The sequence below is a fragment of the Argentina silus genome, assembly GCF_951799395.1.
Source record: "Argentina silus genome assembly, chromosome: 5".
In the NCBI taxonomy this organism is placed as follows: domain Eukaryota; kingdom Metazoa; phylum Chordata; class Actinopteri; order Argentiniformes; family Argentinidae; genus Argentina; species Argentina silus.
The window spans coordinates 2,257,703-2,264,217 of NC_139659.1; positions in this window are offsets into that span (position 1 = coordinate 2,257,703).

Sequence of the window (6,515 nt, forward strand, 5' to 3'; positions counted from 1 at the left end):
CGGATGATGATAAAAAAAAAAAAAAAGAAGTAAATCTTTTTATGATATTCTCTAGCTAGTACGTGATAATTATTCTGGCTTCTGCAAATGTGTTTACTACTATATTGACGTACCAAGCCAGTCATTTATCATTTAATGGGCTATATGTAATCCAATATACAGTATATCCGAGTATTTTAAGACAATGGCGCGAGCCGTAGGGAGGGGGACTCGTGCGAGGCAGACTAGTTAGGTTTGTGGTGGAGGAGACGGCAGGTGGCCTTCCCATGTGTTTGTATTGGCTTCAACTCATATTGAATGGCTCTGGGGCTCTTAGTCACTCTGGCTCCTGGTTTCCCATTGAATCTCTCTGGGCAGTTTTATGCGTTTTTTTTATATTTTCCGTCTTGCATCAAGAGTTTCCAAATCTTAGTAGGTTAAAAGGAGCACACCCAAGATGTCGGATAGGGTTGTGACGGGGTCTCAGCAGCCCCGAGTCAGCAGCCCCAACCGTCTGAGTGTGCACCTGCCTATGAGGTGATTTATTACTTTATTTTGTTTTTAGGTTTTTATTTAAATTCATTTTAGGTTTTTATTTTTCAATGGGTTTCTCAAGTGACTGAGACCATTGTGATACTGATATCGCTTGCCTGGTTAAGTGTGTAAGTGTGGTATTACTATGTTAGATTGTAAAAAAAGAACAAGGAAAAAAAAAAAAAAAGAAAAAACACAATGCTATTGGTCAATTCCATATGCAAAGGAGCGACCCGTCGAGGCGTGGTTCGGTCCTCATCTGGGACACTGGGCCTCGGAGTGCCCTTTGACCTTTGCGGTCATGTGACTCACCCGACTATTGAATGCAACGCACCTCCATTTGCATCTCATTGACATTAAAATGAGGCTCCAGCCTGTGAACAGATGAGCTGTAGATTTGTGAAAGTGGTCAGCAATGAGTTTTTTTTAAGCAATTGAAAAATAAACTAACTGAAAAGAGAAGTGAAACACCGGTGTTTGGTCGTCATTTCTTATCTTGCCACATTGTCATTGTGTATTCAACATCTAATCTTTCCCTCCACACCACTGTGTATACAATGAGCTCTCCCTACGCAGCCGTGTAATAACGCCATTAACACACTGGGACTCCACTTCCATGAAGGTTGTGGCACACTGATGATATCATTGTATGTATTGCAGCTGGGTCTAGCACACCTGGCTATGGATGTCCTTGGCCCGCGTGTTGCCTTTGTTAGGCCCTGACCCCAGCCGGGGGCTTGCCTACGGCGCTGGTCCCCCAGGGTGCCTCACACAGTAGGGTTCCACCCCCCGCCCCCCCAGGGTGCTTGGTCTTTGAGCTCGCCTCTTGAAAGCAGGACGTCCTTCAGCATCCGTCCGCATCAATCAAGAGCCCTGGGATGGGGGAGGGGGGGGGGGGAGGGAGGGGAGGGGGATGGGGGAGGGAAGGAGCGGCCTTCAGACCTGCTGTGAACATAAAACCCGTTTGAAAGTCACTCCAAATGCCTTCTTCATCTGTTGATTGATTGTGGATATCCCTTTGAGATCAATGTGTATATTCAAATGAGCTGGTTAAGAATGGGTTCCTTACCGCCGTTATAAACAGGAGCAACTGCACATGGTAATGATTTATGAGGTATATTTTTGGCTTTATGTATAATGGTACCCATATGGTACCCATAATGGTACCAATGGTACCCATAGAAGTACCTCTTCTTGGAGAGTGTGATGGACGGTGTAAGTTATTAATTCTTGGTCTGAGGCATGCCCTAGGCACACTATTATTATTCTCTTTACCATGGTCATTTTTTCCCTCTGCACACTGAATGTGTCTGTCAATGCAGTTTTGGTCTCGGACCATCAGAATCTTACACAACATCAACGACACCAAACACATCATTGTTTCTTGCTCAATCTTTTTTATGATGTGGTTTTCACCATCAATGTTGACATCAATGTTGTATCCCACCATTATTGATGTCTGTGAGAAAAAAGAAAAAAAAAAGCTGATAAAAATACAACACTGAGCTGGTAAAAATACGGATCAGATAAATGTACTCAATAAGCAGGTCAGATTTTCATGACTTATATGCCTATGTTCCTGCCGTTGTGTTCTTTTAGCTCATGTCTAGAGCTGTCTGGGGCCATGGAAGAGATTCCTCTTTGTTTCCAGTCCATCTGTGTTGTGGCTGTTGTGTGATGGGGGGTGTCGTTGGACCATAGAGAACAGGCTGGAGGGGGGAGAAGAAAGGAGAGTGCTGCCTACCACTAGGAATTAGCATCATGGCTAATTTAGCCCCTTCGACGGAGGGTAAACTGAGGATGGTCATGCGTGTCGAGCCTTGAGGGGGGAAACTGGGGGGGGGGGGGGGCATGGAGGTCATCACCAGAATGTGTGTCACCCTACGGCTGTCATAAACTGGTGAAATGTCAGCCACTGAAATTTGACTTTGCCGACTACGCCATCTTTGTTTATTTTAGATGAGGTTGTTGTCATGGTTGTCAGTGCAGCTCCAGAGCCTCTTGTCTGGTGCTGACTGACTGACTGACTGACTGTGAGGCTTTATTCTCTGGCTGGCTGCCTTGTCAGACCCAGGTCTGATGGATGGCCGTGTGTGTAGGGTGACCCATCCCTCTGATGCACCCCCATTGTGTTAGGCCAGACAAAGGGAGGCTGTGCCTCAGCTGGCCTTGGTGACAAGCCATGCAGCGAGACACACGACAAGCTACACACACACACACTCACACACACACACACACACACTCACACACTCAGAGAGACATATGAAAAGCTACACACAAATCCATAGAGAAAGAAAGGCACACAACAAGCAACACATATACACACACACACAGAAAGGCACACAATAAGCGAAACACACACATATACACAGACACAGAGGCACATAACAAGCAACACACGCACTCAAAACAGATGGGCTGTTACTGTACCTGCCCTCACCACTCAGACTGTGTGTTTGTGTGTGTACTGGTATGCTCTGACGGAGCCAGAGGTGAACTGCAGGGACTGTCTTGCTGAGAGGAACGGAAAGGAAAGGTGAAAGGACGTGAGAGAAATACTGGAGCAGAACCAGACAGAGAGAAGAAGCAGCCTGTCATGTTTCAGTGGGTTATGAGGAGTAGAAGAAGCAGCCTGTCATGTTTCAGTGTGTTATGAGGACTCGCTGTGGGCGAGGATTTCTGTTCGCTGTTTTGGCTTTGCAGTGCAACAAGCTTAAACTCAATTCTAAGTTTGTCTATTTCCCTCTCTAAGAAAATTATAGATTTAATAAAAATATATATTTTAGGCTAAAGTCACATATATTTCCTCGATATACACCTGAATATTTTCCAAAAGGGCATTTTCTTTGTGAGACCAGCCCTAATAATCAACAACAAAGAGGAAATAGAGAGTCCTATTCCTGCTTCCTGGACTGGCGGCTAGGAAATGATGTCACGACCTGCTAGCTTCCTGAATGAACTGTTTAATGATTCCTCTGGTTGAGGACTTGCTGACTACGGCTGAATTGAACACGCCAGTACCCCACTGCTCCGTAACTCTGCCACCTAGTCCTGTGAGGCCCTGAAACGGTTCCCACCCCAGACTCTGCCAGGACCCACGAGCACACAGCCAACGTCAACAACAGTAGTATTCTCATACGGAGGAACAGAGAGGAGGGGGACAGAAACTACCCTGAGAGAAAAGCACTACAGTCAGTGGGTTTTGGACCCCCTGGTGATATAGAAATGGGCAGCATCCATGTACCGTTTTAATAATCCAAATGATGTCTGTGTTGTGGAGAATTTAACTGGTTATTGGTGTTGAATCTGCTTTGCTTTGCTCTGGCCTCTCAGAGCTCAAACGTGTCGACGTTCAAGGTAAACATCCAGGCTATCGGGGCTCCTGAGGTGGTTGATCTCATGGTGCAGATGTCACAAGGATCCGTCCTTCCTCTCGACATTTGGAGAGATTCTCCAAATCTGCCATGGGGGGGGGGGGGGCACGACAGCTGTGTGTTTCTGCGCTCTCGTTTGACCAGAGCAGCCACCCAGAAGTGTCTCTTTGTGGCCGACAAGCCCCCGTGAGCAGCGTTTCCGCTGCGTGGAGTGACCATCGGGGCAGAAACCCCCCCCCCCCCCCCCCCCCCCGTCCCTCTTCTCTCTCTCTCTCCCTCTCTCTCTCTCTCTCTCTCTCTCTGTCTCCCTCTCTCTCTCCCTCTCTCTCTCTCTCTCTCTCCCTCCCTCTCTCTCCCTCTCTCTATCTTTCTCTCTCTCTAACTCTCTCTCCCTCTCTCTCTCTCTCTGCGACCGTTAAGATGGCGAGGTGTCTGTCGACGAGCAGTGGGAAGCAGCTCCTGATGTCTTTGTTGCTAGGCTGGAGCTCCCCCCCCTCCCCCTACCCCCCCCTGCCTAGTGACTGTCACCGCCGCGACGGTGACCCTGTTGCTAGGCAACCTGAACTTCGGTGACAGTCTGGAAGTGGTTTGGCGGGGTGAACCCGGCGGAAGAGCTGCCACACTGAGTTCCATCCATCAGCCAGGCCAGAGGCGTGTGTGTGTGTCTGTGTGTGTGTGTGTGTCTGTGTGTGTGTCTGTGTGTGTGTCTGTGTGTGTGTGTGTGTGTGTGTGTGTCAGCAGGGCCGCTTGGCTTTATCTGTTTGTTATTGACTCTGGTGAGGTAGCGCCCTGTGAGAGGCCCTTCCTCCGTGGTGCGACATGGCAGCCATCTTAGCCCCCGGTGGAATGCCCTCACAACGCCCCCTGTGTTAGTGATGACCTCATCCTCGCCTCCCCTGCCCAGGAGAGACCCTGCTCTCTGTTTGTGTTGAAGCGGGCAGTGAGGGTATATTGTGTTTACTTCCTGGTGTGACCACTTCCCGTGCATAGGTCAGAGGGCAGCGTGTGGACTTGTGGGAGAGAGTCGCCCGGGGGAACGGGCTTAGTTGACTGTTCCTGTTAGACCTCTTCAACTTTACACACAGGCTGAGCGGCGCAGAACAACTATGCCTGCACACACAAACACAGACACACACACTTTCTCTCACACACTCACTCACACACACACACACACACACACACACACACGCGCAGCCTCTGATTTGCGAGGTGGCATGTTCCCTGTGCGCGTGTAAACATACACATTAAAAGAGCTGAACCCGGGGGGGGGGGGGGTTACAAGGTGCTCTCTTGACTATGGACAGGTTTGCCTTGGCCTGCTCTAAGTGATTACAGACCCAGGTGCTCACCCTACACCCCCCCCCCCCTAAAAAACCTGCCCTTTTCCCAAAGCCCAGTGGGTCTATTAACCCCCTTCTGGTCCCCACACCCCGAGAGCGGCCAGGGGTCTGGGTGTGCTGCCTCCAGTTACCGTTTTACAGCTCTATAACATCCACACAGCAACACGGCCGGCAGCAGCCCCACTCCTCCTGAATGGAGAGGAATGTTAGCAGAGATCCTGGCCTACAGGTTAACAGAAAGCCTGGCCTACAGGTTAACAGAAAGCCTGGCCTACAGAGTAGCAGAAAGCCTGGCCTACAGGTTAGCAGAAAGCCTGACCTACAGAGTAGCAGAAAGCCTGGCCTACAGGTTAACAGAAAGCCTGACCTACAGGTTAACAGAAAGCCTGGCCTACAGGTTAACAGAAAGCCTGGCCTACAGGTTAACAGAAAGCCTGGCCTACAGGTTAACAGAAAGCCTGGCCTACAGGTTAGCAGAAAGCCTGGCCTACAGGTTAGCAGAAAGCCTGACCTACAGGTTAACAGAAAGCCTGGCCTACAGGTTAGCAGAAAGCCTGGCCTACAGAGTAGCAGAAAGCCTGACCTACAGGTTAACAGAAAGCCTGGCCTACAGGTTAACAGAAAGCCTGGCCTACAGAGTAGCAGAAAGCCTGACCTACAGGTTAACAGAAAGCCTGGCCTACAGGTTAGCAGAAAGCCTGGCCTACAGAGTAGCAGAAAGCCTGGCCTACAGAGTAGCAGAAAGCCTGGTCTACAGAGTAGCAGAAAGCCTGGCCTACAGGTTAGCAGAAAGCCTGGCCTACAGGTTAACAGAAAGCCTGGCCTACAGAGTAGCAGAAAGCCTGACCTACAGGTTAACAGAAAGCCTGGCCTACAGGTTAGCAGAAAGCCTGGCCTACAGGTTAACAGAAAGCCTGGCCTACAGAGTAGCAGAAAGCCTGACCTACAGGTTAGCAGAAAGCCTGGCCTACAGGTTAGCAGAAAGCCTGGCCTACAGAGTAGCAGAAAGCCTGGCCTACAGAGTAGCAGACAGAAAATACTTACTTAATGAAAGCAAACAGAGTGTGTAACTATAAGGTCATTGGTGGAACAAGCGGTAATAAGGAGACATGTTTTCTCTCAGAGCCCGACTGCTGGAGTATTACTAGCTCACTTCTGCGTGAGTCAGAGAGGTTGTGGTCATCCTGTGTCTGGCACTAACCAACCCTGTTCCACTCACATTGTGGTCAGACTGCCAGTAGACACAGACTAGCGGTGCTGGGTTTGGTTCTTGTTTTTGTTTCGATAC